General features: G+C 41.1%; 1 protein-coding gene across 3 annotated transcripts in view; it reads right to left on the bottom strand.

Moving 5' to 3' along the window:
- The window catches only part of Psd3 (pleckstrin and Sec7 domain containing 3), a 539,468-nt gene that overhangs the window by 482,157 nt on the left and 36,438 nt on the right, over positions 1 to 20,873 (bottom strand). Inside the window, exon 1 of one of the 3 annotated variants that reach the window (XM_076553256.1) lies at positions 1,995 to 2,666. The exons of the other annotated variants lie outside the window; for them this stretch is intronic. The gene's annotated coding sequence lies outside the window, so the exon portion shown is untranslated. Of the gene's footprint in view, positions 1 to 1,994; positions 2,667 to 20,873 lie in introns of those variants that run through there. 3 annotated transcript variants of the gene reach the window in all.

The following is a 20,873-nucleotide window of genomic DNA, read 5'->3' as shown; positions in this document are numbered from 1 at the left end:
GGCAATTTACAAAAGAAAGCATTTAATTGGGTTTCATATTTCAGAGGGTTAGACTTCATGATGGTGCAGCAAAGGAATATATGAGTGCTCATATCTTAATTCACAGCCGCAGTGCAGGGAGTGGGGGGGGAGGGAGAGGGAGAGGGAGAAGAGGGAGAGAACTCTGGGACTGGCATGAGTTTCTTGAAACCTCAAAGTGACACATCTCCTTCAACAAAGCCACACCTTCTAAATCCTTCCCAAACAGTTTCACCAACTAAGTATAAATATATGAACCTATGAGGGCTATTCTTATTTAAAACACCAAAGTATCCAACTATATAGTTATTTGTAAAACGTTGTCTTCCATTCATTTTTATTCATTTCATATCTATAAATATATATTCATTCATTTATATATATATCTGTCCATATCTATATCATATATATATCTTTTTACTTGTTCAGAGTTCTATAACATCTCATTATATAGATAGAGTATAATCTAATTAAGTAATATCCAACAAGCGATCATTTATTGCTGGATATTTATTATTTAAAAAATCCACTGTAGTGAACAGTTTTGTGTATATAAACATACATTGTATATACATATGTGTGGATATATTATGACTAACTATAAGATGCTTTTTAAGGGATATTTGCTGTTACAGTTTTTAAATGTAATTGCCACCTCTGAGAATCCCTACAAGATACACTGGTGTCCACAAACACATGCTAAACAAAATTTAATCAGAACCCAGCTTTCTATTATCACAGCCTTATTAATAAAGCCTTTCACACTCATTCTCACGAGTTCTGGTTGTCCATAAAGCGGGTAGCAGCTGTTCACCTTGCTATGATTAATCTAATAGAACTCAACTGAAGGCAGATGCGGCCACTACTTTTGCAGCCGCTTGGTGGCCCCCTCACAGGCTGTGTGGTGATGTCACAGTGTAGGTCCGTGCTCCAGCATGACTCACACCTGTCCTCTGAAAGACTCCACTGTGCCTCTGTTCCTGGGTGGAGTGGGGTCTGACTCACTCTCTGAGTCAAGCCATCAACACCCTGGATCTGCTTATGAAACTTCCACATGCGGAGGGAGAAGAGGGCCGTTTCCTCCTCCTAGTTAGCAAGCTCATGTGGCACAGAGAGCTCCAACCTAGGAAGGTCTTTTGTTCTCTAGGCCCCCTGCAGAATGCAGCTTGTTCTTGGGGTTTATCTGCCACCCTCCACCCTCTTCCCTTGCCAGCCTTGATATCACCACGGCAGCCATGTTTGTTACTCTCTCCTCCTCAAGAGCACCTTAGAAGATCACCAAGGAGTAATTCAACAGGCATGGCGGTGGGTGTGATACAGCGGGCGCACACTTCAGTTAAATCCCTGTGCTTACTGATGGCTATCCAATTTATCTGTAAATAAACTACATAAAAGTGAGCAGTATTTGAGACCCTCCCTCTTCAGTAGGAACGTGATAGCTTCACATCCCACTTTGGTTGGGCTCTTTTTGTTTTTTTTCCCCCCAAGATGGGGTTTTGCTATATTGCTCAGGTTAGTCCAAAGTCCTGGTTTAGTTGGCCCTCCCCTCTTGCCTTCGTCTCTCTGGTGGCTGGGACACTGGTGTGTGACATTCAATTCTTGGTCTCTTCATTTATTCCTTTGTTTCTTCCTCTCAGAGGACACTGCGGCATCCACTAAACCTTACATGTATCCTTGTTCCCTGTGCACTGCCAACACCTACATTAAATCAACGCCTCCTTTATGTTTGGTCAGGCTTTCTAGTCCCACCAGAGATTTTTCGGTGACTGGCTCCTTTCATGATAGAAGAGACCGCTTCTATTCAATTCAGGGAACTCCATCAGCGGGTCAGTAAAGACAAGATCTCTGCTTCAGCCATCATTAAAGATCACCCATCCTGTCAACACACACACACACACACACACACACACACACACACACACACACCTAAAGTGATCTGGAATGCTCATTACTACCTCCACACTAAAACGACCCACCTGAGAAGGTCATCTTAGCATCTTCTCTCTTTAGCTCCATCCTGCTTGCTGGTGTCCTGAGCTGAGGTTCAGCCTGTGAGCAGATGATGGTGGGGATGAAGAGGACACGCTTGAGCAGAAGTGGCAAAGCAGACACTGACATACTTATTCCTGAGCTGGGGAGAATGTTGCCCCAGGTGAGGCTGCCGGAGAAGCGAAGGTCTATTTCCTCCAGGTGGTGCTTACTCGGTCTCAAGCCACAGTGTTTTTGTTTTAGCTGTCTTTCCCCAGTTCCTTACACACGGGCCAGTTAAAAACACCACATAGCATTTGCAGGAGTCATTTCTGACTCCATCTGATTCATTGATTGTTTGGAAATGGCCTGGCCAAGGAGAACTGACATAGAGATGTCCCAACTCGGAACACACACTGGCTTAACTCTGGCTCTCACGTGAAGCTCTGTTTTGGAGAAAGTGACAGTTAATAGAAGATGGGTCGGATTCTGGGTTCACTGTATAACAGACAGCAGTTGTGTGGCCGAGAGCAGACGCCTCAATCTCTCTTTCCCTATGTGCATTATTGTCTGCATATCTGTGGGCCAAGTGGCCAGTTTAGGTAATTTGTTATTGCCTTTGTTCTCAGGAAAAGCAAAGGCAGTTCAAGTGAGTGACTGCATGAGCTCCATGAGGTGAAGAAGACACGTTAGTGGGAAAGCGACTGCAATCCAGATGACACAAGGCAGAGCACACGGCCCTCGACGCCCTTCGGCTCCTCTGGAACATTACTAAATACACAAACAGAGGGGAATGAGATCATGTAGAACGTGTTCTGCCCTCTTCCCCAGAGCACAGAAAGGCATCAAGAAATGAGTGCTGCTAATAAAATAACCATGGTCTTGGTGCTACCTTTTTATAGGAAATACTACACATGCCGGCAGGTCATGAGCTACCTATGTGGTTTCAAGTCAGCAGCTATACAGATTTTTATGTAATATTTCTTACATCTCCTTGAAATAGGCTTCATTTCAACTCATAATTTTGGCTCAATTTTACTGCAATTAATAAAAAGTTTAAGCACTTAGGAGGCAGGGTGGTCTGTGATGAAGCATATGGACTTTGGGGCCATATAGAAGAGTTTTACTTGCAATAAAAATTAAAGACCATACAATTAGACATTGCACGGATACTAAAGCGTGGACACTCGCTGCTGTTCTGAGGTGTTGTTGGTATAAGAAGCTTCGGTTCGTCTTTTCTTAAGCCAGGGCCTGCCTGCCCGTGGCACGCACAATCAGGTTCTGGGTGCAGAGAAATTCCATGTTTGTTCCTCATCAGGGCTTGCTTTGCATCAACATTAAAGCTTAGTTTAAGCAGTGTCCAGACCCAAAGCTACAGAGCACTGACTGGATCCAAACCCATCAAGAGCAAGATTCTTTGCTGCTGGGTTGCCACTCTTAGTGAGCCCCAGCCCAATGAAGCTACCCTGTCCTCCAAAATGCTTGTGGACTCTGGTCTCCTACTGGTGAGGATTTGCCCATGGAACCAGAACTTGCAGGTTTACATGTGTGGGTTCTAGAGCTGGCTTACTGCTCCAAGCCTTCACCACGGGACGTTGGGGGCCTGTCCGAGTCCCAGGTACTCGGGTGTGTATGGAGCCACAGTAACCCTACTCAGTCTCCATCAGGAAGATCTGTTTGTTTCACCCTGTAGAGCTTTACGCAACCCGCCATGCCTGCTGCTGCCGCCCTTTCCTCCACAGCTGGATCCTGTTTCTGTAATGGCTCCTTTCTCTTCACTGTCTGCTTTATGCTCTCAAACAACTGGCCCGTGAACCAACCCGCACAGACTCCCTAAATCTTACAGTTTCCTGATTCTGACAGCTGTGGCGTTTCCAGTGTCCCTAAGGCTCCTCAAAATGGACCCTTTTCTGATTAAACTCTTGCCCTGGTAATCTAGGCTCCTTGCCCTACCTGATGGAGGGCTGGGTGATCTGGCTCTAGCCACCTCATGTACTTGCCAACTCTATTCTCATTCATCACACTAGGTAGCCTTCCCCTTTCCTGTGTCCCCTGGGGCCTGAGTTTTAGCTATTTCTAAGCCTTTCACTCAGTGTACTCTGGCTGCTTAGCTCACATGGCTTATTTCTTATTAAGGTCTCAACTTCTGTCTGAGTTCATTTGGGCTGCCATAAAATAATGCCAACCAGGCGGTGGTGGCGCACACCTGTAATCCCAGCACTCGGAAGGCAGAGGCAGGCAGATCTTTGTGAGTTTGAGGCCAGCCTGGGCTACCAAGTGAGTTCCAGGAAAGGTGCAAAGCTACACAGAGAAACCCTGTCTCGAAAAAAAAAATGCCATATAAACTTATAAATTACAGGAATTTATAATTCACAGTTCTAAAGCTTGGGAATTCAAAATCAGGATAGTCAACACCAGGTGAGGATCCAAGTTGTCATGGGTGGTTTTGTCTCTCTGAGCCAGCACACAGTGTGAGAGGCTAGAGTATTCTCTGCTACCTCTTATAACTGCCACCATTCCCATTCAGTCCCATCCATGAGGGCTCTATCATCATGATCTAATGACCTTTCAAATATCCATCCACTAATATTCTCACATTGGAGATGAATATTTCAATATGAATTTATGAAAGAGATAGCTGATTGCTATTCTATTCTTTATGAGAACATAGCATATATATATGTATATATATATATATATATATATATATACATATATATATATATATATATATATATACCTTAATGACCATACTTTACATGTCACTCTTTTTAAAATCTTAAAATCTTTCCATGGGATTTGCCACCACTGGATACATTCCTATTTGTTTGTCAATTGTTGTGTGTCTCTTTGTTACTTGCTCTGTATGTCCTTTTATCCTCTAGCATATTAATTTAAACTCCATGAGAGCAGGACCTCACTTGTCTCAGATTCTGCCACATCTCAGCAACTAGAGTATCCTAGCAATACAACAGTTGTATCTGCTCATTAAAGAAATTAACGTTAACTTCACCCCGGGTCGGAGGAAGGAAGGAGCCTGGAATCCATCTAATTCTTCCACCTTTCTCCCCTCAGCTCATTTCTTCTTTCTGATGCTACATTCCAGTCATCTACAGGACTGGGTTGCAGAGAGAAAAATAACCACCAGGAAGGTGATTTCTAAGCTAAGCTTCACCTGCATGGACAAAATAATGAGTTCTATATTGTTGTTAAAAAGGCTCATTTCTCCAGCACATTATTAAAATTCTAATAAAATTAAAATCATACCCTCGACTATTCTTATACTGGCCTCCACACACCCCTGTCTTTTTGCTTCTCAGCCAAGCCTGAGGATTCCCCCACGGAGGGCAGAGATGCTCCGGTGAGGTACTGATAGGGGGAGCTTGCTGGGGTCTCAGCCAAGTAATCAGACATTGACTGTGTGGGTCAGACGGGATGCAAAACTGCAGGAGATGAAGGAAGACTCAGATCCAGTGCTGACAGAGATGAATACGACATGTGCTTCTCTGGAAGAGCGACAGAAAGAAACTCTGAAGTACAACGTGAACTGATGGGCTTCTCCCGGAACTGATGGGCTTCTCCCGGAACTGATTGGCGCTGGGCTGGAAAGCCCTGTGTTGCCATGAGGAATAGAACAGCTCAGAGTAAACACAAGTCTCAGAAGAGCTTGACTCATAGAACTGTGGTTGGGCACATGCTTGCTATTCCAACCACACCCACGCATATGTTTATGTGCACATGTGCATGCTCACACATGCGCGTGCTCACGGACACACACACACACACACACACACACACACACAGAGAGAGAGAGAGAGAGAGAGAGAGAGAGAGAGAGAGAGAGAGAGAGAGAGAGAGAGTAGTGATTGTGGAAGACCAGAGCAGTATCTGTGAAAACAGGAGGCTGAATATGTCCATGGAACTAGAAACAGGTTTAAATGACATCTAGTGATATCCATATGTGCTTTTGAAACACTATTTGCATTTCTAATTCCTAACACTGACATGAGCTTTGCATTTTCTAGTGTTTTCTTCAGGTTACTTTGCTCAATCTTTAGAACAATCTCTAATTAGACATCACAAATAATATCACACAGACAGGAATGAACGCTGAAATTCATTGATCAAGAGAATTCCCTCATGGTCATATCAGATCTCTGATTCTCCTGTAGCTACAGTTGGATCTAAGAAGCAGACTCTAGTAAGTTTTAATTTTAAGTAGTTCACATACACCTAAAGAACTTTCCACAATCGAAGGAATTTTAAGAAGCCAATAACATATAGACTTGTGTAATTTTTAATAAAATCAGTGGGTAGGATTTTATATTTCAAGAAAAAAGAAAACAGAATATGTGTTAATTTTTTATAGAGGAAAACTGAACTTACAAAAATATGGTATGATTTAAATAAAACTCATATTTTGAAACAGCTTTGTTTAGGCATCTACACTAGCACATGTTAAGTGATCAAATTTATTGTATAAATACGCAAATCCAGAACATATATTTTATTTCAGACAGTCAAGACTCTCACTAACTATTCATTAATTCATCTGTATAAATCAACAGAAAAAAAAACAAACAAACCAAGGAAAAGAAAAATCTATGATCAGTTGTCAGGAGAGGAAACCTAAAAGTTCAACAAATCCGAGCTTGTAAAGAATGCTAGTGTCTGCCCTTTCTGCCCACCCTGCCTCCTGGACACAGTGTGCCCAGCCAACAGTGGTAACTCCCAACCTCATCTCAGGGATGTGCCAAAGCGTCCATGGGGAGTGCTCTTGCCAGTGGAATGCAAATGAAAGAGATGGGTGCAATTTCTGCAATTTGCCTACAAGAAAATCACTTTCCCTGACTTCTCCATATTTTAATATAAAAATATACTTGAAAAGTTAAACTCACCCTTAAGAAAATAAAAAAAATGCAACTGTTAAATGATGTTTTTTTATATGTATACATTGCATAATACATTACCAGAGCATATATTTCTGTCTTCTCAAACTTCTAGTATTTCTTTCTGGTGGACATTTTTTTTTCTCCTCCTTGGAATATACAGTATGCTATTATTGTCTGCAGCCACTCTCGGATGAGATAACGCACTAGAGTTTTTGTCGATGAGTACACATTGATTACATTTCCACCTTTCCTACACCTTTACTCTCCCAGCCTATGATGGCCACCATCCAACTGTCAACTTTTACAAGATGAACTGCTTTAGATTTCGCAAGCACATGGTTCCACACGGCACTTGTCTGTCTATGTTTAACTCATTTCACGCCCTAGAATGATTTCCATTTCCATATGTCTTTCTGAAAATGGCAGGATTTCATTCCTTTTATGGCTGGTTAGTATTCCGTTGTGTATACGCACTGCATTTTCTTCATCCATTCATCAGCTGATACACACGGGTTGTTTCCATTTCTTGGCTGTTATGAATTGAGCAAGAATGAGCATGGGGATGCAGCTGTCTCTCTGACATATTGATTTAATTTCCTTTGTCTATACACTGCTGTGGGATTGCTAAATCACATGCTACTTCTAGTTTTACTGTTTTGAGGAATCTCCATACAGTCTTCTATAACAAATGGGCTAATTTACATTCTAGCCAAGAGTGTACCAGGATTCCCTTTTTGTCACAAGCTGAACAGTACTTTTGTTATCTTCAGTCTTTTGGATAAGAACAATTATTGATTTAAATAAGATGGTGTGCCATTTTAATTTTGATTTGCATTTCACCAATGATTTGTGATGCTCAACCTTTTTTCCTGTAACTATTCACCATTTGTATGCATTCTTTCGGGAATTGTCTATTTAGACTATTATTCATTTTAAAGTTAAGTAATTTGAGTTTGTGCTATTGAATTTTTTAATATAAAATTTACATTTTCCAGGAGCTGGAGAGATGGCTCAGCAGTTAAAAATCCTTTTTGCTCTTTCAGAGGAACTGAGTTAGTTCTCAGTACCCACATGGTTTGTCACCAACCTCTATAACTCCAGTTCCAGAGGATCCAACACCTTCTTTTGGCCTCTGTGGGCACTGCATGCACATGGTGCACAGACACACATATAGGCAAAACACTCATACACATAAAAATAAAAATAAAATTAAGAAATTCAAAGCATAATTACGCATTGTATTAAATGGGCAGTGATGGTGCATGCCTTCAATCCCAGCACTCAGGAGGCACAGGCAGACAGAGCTCTGTGAGTTTGAGGCCAGCCTGGTCTACAAAGTGAGTTCCAGGATAGCTAGGGCTATACATATGGACCCTGAAAAACTAAAATAATAATAATAATAATAATAATAATAATAATATATAATGTACAAAAACATAATTTGGAAGAATACATGCCTGATTACTGATTTGTTTCTTGGGATTGGGAAGCAAGGTAGGGGAATGTTGCCTTGGAGAAAAACAAAAAGAGCTTCGATACTATCCATAATGTTTACTTTTCATAAATAAATACACTAAATCTGAAATTGCTAATATTTATACATATGGGCACTAGGTACAAACAGAAATATGCTAGACATGGATCATACAAGAGAAAGCTGATTGTGTATATCTTTTTCCAAACTCATCATTCAGTGGTTTCAAGGCAGTACCTTAAAACCAGCCATAGTAGAAACCAGGACAACTGGTATAAATTCTCAATTTTCCCTCTCAAGAGCTGGCTGTTCACATGGACCAAGACAAGACCCAAAATAAAGCATCAATTTAGTTCATCCTGGTTCTTTTAAAATTAATTTTAAGAATTAAAAAAAACGTAAAACTTAATTGATATTTTGTATAAATTTTTCAAGGATTATATTTTTTAAATAAATCATTCTTTTAGCATGCCTTGCAGGGAGTAAAAACAATTTAAGCAGCTCGCTCTCTCTCTCTCTCTCTCTCTCTCTCTCTCTCTCTCTCTCTCTCTCTCTCTCAAAAAAAAATCTATCCAAAGGATTGGAAAGAAGGCTCAGCAGTTAAGAACACCATTGCTTTTGCAGAGGACACTAGTTCAGTGACTCACAGTCATCAGTAACTCCAGTTCCAGTGGATCCAAGGTCCTCTTCTGAAACCCAGGAATACTGTATGCACATGGTGCATACCCATGCATACGTTGGTCTGGATGCGCTTAAGGAAAAAAGGGACACCAATCTGGGTGGGTAGAGAAAAAAAATCTGGGAGTAGTTGGGGGGTGGGTGAGTATGGTTAAAAAAAAACCTTGTACAAAATTCTTCAAGAACTAACACAATTTTACAAAAGATTCTGGGCTTTGGCTTAATCTAATTAGAGTACAAGATACAATCGTGACTTACTCCTCATTAAGCACAAGAGTGCTTTGCTACCTGAAATTATTGGTTTGATTGTTTTAAAGGAACTTTCTTTTTTTGTTATATGGTAGGTAGGCTGGATATGGCAGCTTGTGTCTGTAGTCCCAGTACTTGGAAGTTACAACCAGCCTGGTCTACAATGGGAACTCAAAGCTAATCACAGCCACAAAGCACGATCCTGTCCATCATAATTAGAATGACAACAAAATAAGGTAGTAAAGTGTAATACATAATAATTGAAAAATACTCATTAGAAAAAAGTCAATTATTAATAATTTCACAGTTTAGATATAATTATTAACAGGTTAAAAACTTTTCAGCTTTTTGTATCTATATATTTTCTAACAAATAGTATCTGTTTACCTAGTTCTTTCTATTTAATATTATCCTTCCCTTATCTTTGTAGAAATCATTTTTGACAAGTGTGATTTTATTTTATATCAAGCATTCTACCATGCAACCGTACCGGAGTTTATTTGCTCATCCTCATACTGTTTTGTAGATTGTCTGCAATTCACTCATGCAGATAGGTAATATATTCCTATCCCAGCAAGACTTTGCATATAATCTCTTTTTCTTACTTTGGAATACATTTTAATAAATTTAATTCCTGAGTCAAAATTTATGGAAACTCTTCAGGCATATTTTTCTGATTATCTTTATGGAAACTGGGTATTCATATGGAAAACTTGATGCTGTACATAAAATACATTTCAATGATATTAAATGTTTCCATATAAGTAAAACTTTGGAATGTTATAATAAAATTCATAAAAATATCTTTTTAAAAATTGGGGGGATTTTATTTATATATATGAGTGTTTGTCTGAATGTCTATGCAATATGTGTGTACAGTGCCCACAGAGGCCAGGAGAGGGCATCAGATCCCCGAGCAATGGAGCCACAGACAGTCATTAGCTTCCATGGGGGTGCTGGATTTGAATCCCAGTCCTCAGGAAGAGCAGCTAGTGCTTTTTTTTTTTTTTTTTTCGAGACAGGGTTTCTCTGTGTAGCTTTGTGCCTTTCCTGGAGCTCACTTGGTAGCCCAGGCTGGCCTCGAACTCACAGAGATCCGCCTGGCTCTGCCTCCCGAGTGCTGGGATTAAAGGCGTGCGCCACCAACGCCCGGCTGCAGCTAGTGCTTTTAACCTCTGAGTTATATCTCCAACTCCCCAAAATACCTTCATGACATCATTAGGGAAGAAGAATCTAAAACACAGTCCAAAAGGTAGCAATAGGTGATCTGAATGTATTAAAATGTAAACATTCTATATTATACAAATGCCACAAAAGAAAAACAACACCTGGCATGGTGTTGTTGTTGCTGGAGGGCTTCTCTCCAGGTTCCACCAAGCCCCGCAGTCCCACAATCCAAGTATAAAATAATCACTCAGATGCTTATATTACTTATAAACTGTATGGCCCGTGGCAGGCTTCTTGCTAACTGTTTTTATAGCTTAAATTAACCCATTTCTATAAATCTATACCTTGCCATGTGGCTGGTAGCTTACCGGCGTCTTTACATGTTGCTTGTCCTGGTGGTGGCTGCAGTGTCTCTCCCTCCTTCTTCCTGTTTCCCCAATTCTCCTCTCTCCTTGTCCTGCCTATACTTCCTGTCTGGTCACTGGCCATCAGTATTTTATTTATATAGAGCGATATCCACAGCACTTCCCCCCCCTTTTTTTTAAAAAAGGAAGGTTTTAACTTTAACATGGTAAAATTACATATAACAAAACAATTATCGAGCAAGAATTACAGTTACAATATTAAAGAAAATGTCCTATCTTATATTTGTGAGTTTAAGATTTTATATCTAACTTATCTTTTATCATAACTGAGGAAATTACAACTATCTAGTCTTCAACCACATCAAAGACCTGAGAAGGAACATAATGGTACCTGAGAAATGGTAGATGGATGCAAGCAACTTTTGGGAATCTTGCAAGAGTAGACTAAGACAGTTGGCAGCCTGGACAGTCACCTAATGTTTCTCAGCATTGTTGGTGCATTCAAATTGGCTACAGGCCTAGAGTATCTGACAGACCATTTTCAGAAGCAGGAATTCTGAAAGACCATCTTACCCTGTCTTGGCAGAGTACAGTGGTCGCTTTCCTTGTGTCCCGCTTGTCCAGAAAGGACAGCATTGCATTCGTACTGTCAGCCATCAAGGCAAGGGCAGTTCTTTGCCCAGTAGGCCATTTTGTGCCAAGAAGACAAACTTTTAAATGGAAATGTCTTAGAAGCCCAACATTCTCTCTGGATCAAATTGGTGCAGCCAGGAGCAATTGTGTCTTATGTCAACAGAATTCTAAGTTATTTAAATGCCATATTCTCTAGGTCTATGAAGTGTTTGAAGATTACCTATCTATCTGAAATATATCTATGTATACTTAGAAGACTTAAATAACATGGCTACAAATATGATTATCATAGATGACTAATTATTAATCTATTTTTTAATTATATATTACAATTTTAAATGAGTTATATAAACATAATACCTCAAACAAGAATAGAAATATATATACAGGATAACAAAATCAACTTTAAGTTTGTATCAATAAACTAAAATTTATACCAATGTAAAACATTTTAAACATAAACTAAAATCTATACCAATGTAAAACATTTTAAACAAGTTGCTGTTCTTTAAAAGTAGGTTCATTAATCTACCCTTTTTCTTATCATCTCTATATCCTATATATCTATATCATATTGCTGTGGATATCGCTCTATATAAATAAAACACTGATGGCCAGTGACCAGACAGGAAGTATAGGCAGGACAAAGAGAGAGGAGAATTGGGGAAACAGGAAGAAGGAGGGAGAGACACTGCAGCCACCACCAGGACAAGCAACATGTAAAGACGCCGGTAAGCCATGAGCTATGTGGCAAGGTATAGATTTATGGAAATGGGTTAATTTAAGCTATAAAAACAGTTAGCAAGAAGCCTGCCATGGCCATATAGTTTATAAGTAATATAAGCGTCTGAGTGATTATTTTATGCTTGGATTGTGGGACTGCGGGGCTTGGTGGAACCTGGAGAGAAGCCCTCCACAGCAATAGGTGATCTGAATGTATTAAAATGTAAGCATTCTATATTATACAGATGCCACAAAAGAAAAACAACACCTGGCATGGTGGTGCGTACCTGTAATCCCAACACTCAGAATCTGAGGCAGGAGCATCGTGAGTGAGGCCAGCCTAGGCTACATAGCAACACTCCGTCTCAGCAAAAAAGCAAGCAAGCAAACAAACAAACAAAAAGATCAAAGCAGAAAATATCTGCTACTATATAACACAGGAGAGCTTAGCTGATAAATGTAATTCATAAATCAGTAATAAGACAATAAAACAGAAAAATAGCTACAGTTTTTGAAAGGAAACCTACAGAAATGAAACCTGATAGTTATTAAACACATAATATGCTCAAATTTACTAGTAATAAATGTGCTATAAGTCAGTACACTGGTTCACATCCATCAGATTCACAAAAACTAAAGTCTGACGTCAAATTGAAGAATGTGGTATAACTGATACTCTCGGATGTTGATGATGAGAATGCAAATCGGTTCAAACACGCTGAGAAGCACTTTGGCAAGCAACTGTTTAAGTTAACAATGTACCCATTGAAGTCAGGACCTGGGTGAGTCACACATGTGTCTAGCAGCGTGGCACTTACAGGAGACCTTCACTCACAGGATCACAGAGGCATGGGTTTTATGGCCAGAAAGTAGGTGCCTCTGTAAATACTGTGCTCCAGATACTTCCTTTGCTTTCCCATGACCCAGGTCCTGATGAACAGAGACTAAAGAGCAGCTACTCCCTCTGTGTGTGTGTGTGTGTGTGTGTGTGTGTGTGTGTGTGTGTGTATGTGTGTGTGTGTGTGTATATGTGTGTGTGTGTGTGTATATTCAAAGTATTTTACCAAGGAGACACAGCCTTCTAGATGCAAACCTGCATCGGCACACCTGCTTCCTGGAGAACCTGGATAATTTTAGGAGTGGTGTGAGTAGTCATATGGAATTTTAGAGTTGATAGTGATAGGCTGAGCACAAGCAAACTAGTGAATAGAATCCCTCCAAAATTTGTAACTGCTTCAGACTTCAGAATATTATCTTATTTGAAAATGGGTTGTTTCTGTCAGCCCTTGAGCTAGCTAAAGCAGCCTGAATTGAAGTTCGTCTCGAAGTTTGATGACTGGTGTCTTTGTAGGAGCAGAGGACGGACAGACAATAAACATAGGGAATAAGGCCCCGTGAAGACAGAGGCAGAAGACAGATTTGTAGTCACAGTATCAGGGATGCTTGGAGTCACCAAAAGTAGCAAGTACAAACATGACTCTTCTGCAGCCTGTAGGCAGAGCATGGCCTTGCCCGCAGCTCAATTCCAGATGCTTTTCTGGACTCAGAGCAAGGACTTCCTATTGTCTAAGCCATATAGCTTGGGGTCATTTATTGGAGATATGCTAGGAAATTAAAACATGCCCAGTTGTTAAACTGTTTGCCAATGGCCAACTGAGACTAGTATCTTAGCAGGGGGAAAGGTAGTTAGCTGACCTGGTACTTTCAAAGTTTGCAGAAATTGGCTACTGTAATGACAGTGGAATTGAAAGGCTATTGCCACAAGGTAGATTGACATTTTAGAGAAGAAAACAAGAGGAGTAATTTAATGGAAAACTGGAGAGCAATTGTAAGTAATATGTGGAAGCTGGAGGGTCTGCTCCCCCATCCCAGACAAAGGTAGAGAAAGCTGGTCAGGAGCCCCAGGGCCTGGTTGTCCGAGGACAGGCTCTGAAACAGTTAGGTAGGTCTGCTCTGAGAAACTCAGGACCCCACCATGAAAGATAGTTCGCTCTCAGCACTTCCTAACACCAATCTTGAAACACATAATTCCACAGTAGCAGCTGGTAGGAGGGACTTTAGACTCTTGGGGACGTAGGCAGGCTGGGGTGGACACACTCTGTTCTGTTTATTACGGTGCAGTGGCAGGAGGCAAAGGTGAGGTGTGGTGGGGGGAGTGGACAGTTCAGTCCCGATGTTCCATTTTACAACTAGGGTACCCACTCCCCCAGCTGCCAGAGTGTTAGCTCCAAGCTGACACAATGGTCTTTATCTAGGAATTGCTTCGGTATTGGCTTGCTAATCCCCAACCCTAGGGACAGCCCATATCCTGTGGCTGATCCATGTTGGGTACAGAGCTAGGTTTCCTCATTTTGTTCTGGATAACCCTGAAAGGTCTTTCCAGCTCTATGCCCCTCCCTGCGGCAAAAATTCACAGTTTAGTCTCCCATTGTGCCTGTACCCCTTATCCTTACAGGCATGGCTCCTGAAACATCACCCCAAACTTGTCTCAGTACCTGTTCCCAGAATCTACCTCAGGGTGAGCGTTGCTGTCGTGCCACGAGTCTGTTGTGTGCAGTGGAGGGCAGCAAAACGCGTGTTTGCAGATCTCTGGTGCGGACCACACAGCTGGGTGCCCGTTCACCGCTCCTAACTTCTCTGTTCTTTGAGTCTGTTTTAGTAATGAATTGAAGAACATCCAACCATTACCAGCTCCATGCATACTTGTATTTGGTCCAGACGCCTGAAACTCAACGTAGGCTTCTTACACCAAAGTTCCCTTAAATGATGGGAACACAAGGCTCTTAAAAGATTTCAGGTTTACAAAGGCACAATTATGCTTGGGCATTGATGGGTTTAGCGTTCTCAGTCAGTCCCCATTTTTATCTTTAGGTTTTAGATCCCAGGACTGAGAGCAGGCAGGTCATGGAACATGAGCTGGAAACAATGAGGCGTTCTTGACTATCTCTGAAACCACTCGAAGGCAGACAGACGCTGATTTAAAGTCCATGGAACGTGCACTGTGCCTGCCAACCTCTTCTAATTAGATTATCTGGGAGTAAATGTGAAGTTAAATAATTCCTTCTCAGGACACAAAGCAACTTCTCACAGTGGGTGACATGACCCAGAGGAGAACCAGCAGCCTTGCTTCATCTTTTATCTGAAAGGCTTTGGCATCCTGACTCTTGGCTGAGGTAGAAATGACTCCACTGGAGGGTGAGCAGACACTGACCCTCACAGACACAGGCTGCCACTCAAGCCACAGCTGAGTTGGCTCATGTTATGTGACTTGTCCCGTGTGGTTGGTATACAAACAGAAAGCTTGATTGTTGCATCTATGGAGGTAGAGTCACAGCCAGGGATCATTTAACTCATTTTGTACTGACAAACCAAATAGATAAGTCAAGATTTGGGGGACAAAGGTGTGGGAAGGGAGGTGAGGTTGCTCTCCTTCCTTGTTCAAGCACCTAAGTCCAAGCTGAAGTCGTAAAGGTTGTAAGTTTAAGGGCCTATGCAAAATAACTTCATTCTGTGATATCCCACAGAAAGAAAGTATTTATAAATAACTTACTGATCACAGACTGCTGTCTACACAGAATAAACAAGCCATAGATAGAAACTGCAAAGAAGCTATTCAAGTGGCCAGTGAGTCCACACAAGATGTTAACAGGGGCCTTTAGGGAAGTGCAAATTAAACCCACAATAAGTTAACTCTAGGATGTCTGGATTCAAGCAAGCAGGGCATCATACATCCATTCATTGGGTACCCTATGTGCTGCCCATGAGATTATATGACAGAGCCACTGCTTTGGAAAATGATTTGGCTGTCCTTTAAAAGGGTTAAACATACATCTAACATGTAACACAACAATCCACTGCTACATGGAACTTAGGAGAAAAGAAGATGTGTGTCCATACAAAATCCTAAACACAATTGCTCATAACAGTATTATTTGTGAAATTACCCAAAGTGAAAACAACTCAAATATCTATCAACCAATAAACAAATAAGATACATACATACAATAAAATATTGCTTAACTATAGAATTTTAAAGTGCTGTTATATGATACAATACGGATGAGTCTTTTTATTTATTTTTATCATTATTATTATTATTTTGGTTTTTTGAGACAGGGTTTGTCTCAAAAACCCTGTGTAATGTGTTACATTTGTTTAGGCTATGAAAACATTTGTTTTTATGATGCAAAGATGTCTTGCATTCTCTTATGTTGCACTTGTTTAACTCTGTGAAGCTATGTTACTTTGACTGCCTAAAACACCTGATTGGTCCAATAAAGAGCTAAACAGCCAATAGCAAGGCAGGAGAAAGGATAGGTGGGACTGGCTGCAGACAGAATAAATAGGAGAAATCTGGGAAAAGAGGATAGGGAAGCAAAAGGAGAAGGAGAGGAGGACTCCACGGGCCAGACACCCAGCTACACAGCAAGCCATGGAGTAAGAAGTAAAGAAAGGTATGTAGAAAGGTAAAAATCCAGAGGCAAAACATAGATGGGATACTTTAAGTTAAGAAAAGCTGGCTACAAACAAGCCAAGCTAAGGCTCAGCATTTCATAAGAAAGAATAAGCCTCTGTGTATTTGTTTGGGAGCTGGGTGGCGAGCTCCCCCAAAAAGCAAAGAGTAAAAAAAAAAAATCAACAACAGTGTAACAATCCTGGTTGTCCTGAAACTCACTCATTTTGTAGACCAGGCTGACCTTGAACTCACAGAGATCTGCCTGCCTCAGCTTCCTGGGTACTGATATTAAAGGGGTGTACCATTATCACCCAGTTATTTTTATCAATTACTTAGATAACATACAAAGTAATAGATTTCATGGCTGTGTGGGGGTCATTATATTTTGTTCCAATTTGTCCCTCTCCCCCATTATTCTCTCATATTTTCACTGAGTCTTCAATATATATACTAGATAAGAGGAAAAAGTTGTGAAAGGTCATATGTTTTATATTTTTATCTCTATGCAGTACAAAGTAGACTAATCTACAGAGACATAAAATAGATCCAGTGCTCCTTAGCATTGGGGTATGGTAAATACAAGATGCAATGCAATGAATGAGTTGAGACTGATTTCTCAAGTTATGGAAATGTTCTAAAATTACATTGCATTGATAGTTGCACAATTCTGTGATGATATTAAATCCTCCAAATCACACTGTTGTAGCATGAATCTTAAAAGTTCTTATCAATAAAAGCAAACCTGAGGCCAGTTATTGGGGTGAATGCTGAAGATCAGAGAGACAGAACAAGCCACAGCTACCTCACCTTGCCAGTTCCTCAGCTGATCCTGTTTCCTCAGACTGGAAGCCTCTGAGTCCTCATCCAGAATGGCTCTCAACTGAACTGTTGCTCAAAAGCCTAAAAGCTTAACCAGCCAAATTCTTCTAGTTTCTGGTCTTCATGCCTTATATATCTTTCTACTTTCTACCATCACTCCCTGGGATTAAAGGTTCACTTCTTGGGATTAAAGGCATGTGTCACCATGGAACAGCCTGGCTGTTTACAATGTGGCCTTGAACTCACAGAGATGCAGATGGATTTCTGCCTCTGGAATGCTAGGATTAAAGGCATGTGCTACCACTGCCTATCCTCTATGTTTAATATTGTGGCTGTTCTGTTCTGTGACCCCAGATAAATTTATTAGAGTGCACAATATTTTGAGGAGCACAATACCACCACATACTGTTAATGAGTGAAGTTGGCATGTAAATTATACTTTAATAATAACATTAATTTTTTAAGAAATGACTTCCTTATTGCTCCCTCTGCTCTTGTGATGTGGAGAGGGGCTGTCCATTTTAAACCCTCTGGAGGACAGTCTGCACCTGTGCACATCTGTATTGCTCCCTCTGCTCTTGTGATGTGGAGAGGGGCTGTCCATTTTAAACCCTCTGGAGGACAGTCTGCAAGTGTGCACATCTGGATTGCTCCCTCTGCTCTTGTGATGTGGAGAGGGGCTGTCCATTTTAAACCCTCTGGAGGACAGTCTGCACCTGTGCACATCTGGATTGCTCCCTCTGCTCTTGTGATGTGGAGAGGGGCTGTCCATTTTAAACCCTCGGGAGGACAGCCTGCACCTGTGCACATCTGGATTTTACTCCACTGGCACATGGTTTTCATGCAACCTAGGGCTCCGTATCTGACAACTCCTCAAGGAAAATTTTCAAGGTTGGAAAACAGCACAAAAGCTCTTTGGTGGTGATGACCTAGCTCTGGTGGTGCTTTTGCTATGGTTGCTATGGCGATGGTTGAAACTCCCCATATGTCTGCTTCTATTCATCCACAGTTCTCAGCTTTTCTTTTCTTCTGCCATGCATTGTATTATATTTTACCAAGTATCTCCCATGAACCTGTCCTACCGCAGCCCAGGAAGAATATAGTTCCCTGTGAAGTTGGGTTTGGCTAGAGGGCTGGTCTTGGTGCAAGGAAGGAAGGAAGTAGTAATGGGATAACTGGAAACCTACAGAAGCCCCATGGTTTTCCATCAACGTTCCTGTATGCATCTATGACGGGAGGGTGAGCTCTGCACAGTAGTTTCTTCTTTAGCTAAGTCCCGGACTACAGACCATGCAACAGAGCCATCACAGGGTGCCCATGACCCCAGGAAGAAAGCCACCTTTGTGGCATAGACACTGAATTACTCTTTTAAGCAAAGTGATACCACAGTGGAGCCTTACTTACTAAGACATCACTATTTCAACCATACAGAAACTAGATTTTGAGCATCCTTAAATGCTGTGGCTAAGACAAGATTTAATGTCTTCTGTTTTCAGAATCCTTATTATCTACAAGGAAATAAAAGGACAAGAATGTCCACAGTATGAATTATGTATTGGATGATGTGAACTACAAGGAATCATAGGAGATTGAGAGCAGAAAGAGGTTATTTCTGCCTCAGATCTCACTAAACTTGTTACAAAGGTGTGTGTGTGTGTGTGTGTGTGTGTGTGTGTGTGTGTTTCTTGATTTTTTTCTTGGATAGCTATTTTAGGGGCTAAAAACTGAATTGCATGTAGACTGAAAGCAAAGTAAACAAATGCTTACAATTTGACAGAAAAATATTTAGTTATTAATAGATGTATATAATAGTGTAGAAAATGATGAAGGCAACTTAACAAATTGATTTAATTTTACAAATGCAACACTATAGCAATTTAACACAACAGGTTTTCAGATGATGACAAGCCTTTTCTTATTTTTAATTTAAGATTCATTTTGATTTTGCATGCACGTGTGTGTGCACGAGTGCATGCGTGCGTGCGTGCATGTGTGTATATGTGTCTGTCTGATGCCCCTGGAACTTATCACCAAATGTGAGGGCTGGGAACCACACCCAGAATCTCTGGAAGATCAGCAAGCATTCTTTACAGCTGAGGCTGGTGCTCAGCCCTGTCTGTTCTTCTTTGTTAAAAAAGATGGGAGACATACTAGCGGCACTTTTGGGGTGGGAGTGAGGTCAATTCACCCAGAACACAGAGGTTTTTGTGACATGTGGATACATCAGATTCAACCCAATTTCAGCATTGGAAGAGTCCTTCATATACCCTACTCCCATCCCATAGTTGTATGAGTGAAGAACAGAGCTCAGATAAACTGGGGCACTTGTTCCAAGCCACACAGCCTTTTAGTGTCAATCTGGGGCTTGGAGATGGGTGTTTTGATTTTCACAATGTTCTTAGTTTTATTTAGAATAACTATAATCTTAACTACAGTTAACCTGCCTTCTGACCTTTAAGTGAGTTCAGTTTAAAAAAAAAACTGAATGATTAAATCAGTAATTTGGGGCCCCGTTCTAAGTCTGTACAGAGTTAGGCCTGGACTAGATAGCAGCTGGGCTGTACTTGGGTAGAATGCAAAAACACGGGCATTGGACCCATAGTGTGCAGGCCATAGAATATTTTCAGAATTAGATAGTGTTTTGAGGCAAGATTACTGGTATGGGTAAGACTTTGCAAACAGAAGGAAAGCAACATGTGGGAAAACAGAGACATAGAATGTGCACTTAGAGAAAAACCAGTAGTCTGGTTTGGGAAAATAAAATGTTAAGTGTGGACCTCATGACAGTCCAGCAGAGGATGAGGAGGAATTTTCCTAGCTGATACCAGACAGATGCCTAGTTGAAGCCCAAGACACTGATGGGGTCATCAATGGCTGTCTTGCCAGAGAACATCTGGAGAACCCAGACTTTCCCCAGGCAGAAGCCCCACTCAGATTTGGATGATAAACAGCTCCAGAATTTATATCATCTTTCTGAAAGAGGACGAAGGAGGGCAGAAACAATTTTAAATGACTGGACAATCTTTTTTTTTTTTTTTTGGTTTTTCGAGGCAGGGTTTCTCTGTGTAGATTTGCGCCTTTCCTGAAACTCTCTTTGGAGACCAGGCTGGCCTCGAACTCACAGAGATCCGCCTGCCTCTGCCTCCCGTGTGCTGGGATTAAAGGCGTGCGCCACCACCGCCCGGCGACTGGACAATCTTTAAAGTGATAGGCAAACTTGAAAATGAATAGATTTTTTATCTTCAGAAAGAATGGAGGTTTAGGGTAGACTTGAGGTTTACCTACAGGAATATGCGGGTAGTCAGGTTTCTGTCCACCTAAGCCTGTGCCAATAACAGTTATATTGCACACACAGGAAGCTGTTCCCATGAGCCATATGTCTTAGAAATTCAGGACCATGGCTTTCTGAGTGGATGTTTTCTTTCCTTAGA

This window comes from Peromyscus maniculatus, chromosome 17 (assembly GCF_049852395.1).
Source record: "Peromyscus maniculatus bairdii isolate BWxNUB_F1_BW_parent chromosome 17, HU_Pman_BW_mat_3.1, whole genome shotgun sequence".
Lineage (NCBI taxonomy): Eukaryota > Metazoa > Chordata > Mammalia > Rodentia > Cricetidae > Peromyscus > Peromyscus maniculatus.
Note: the sequence above shows the minus strand (reverse complement) of the source record. Positions and strands in the feature narration are given on the sequence as shown.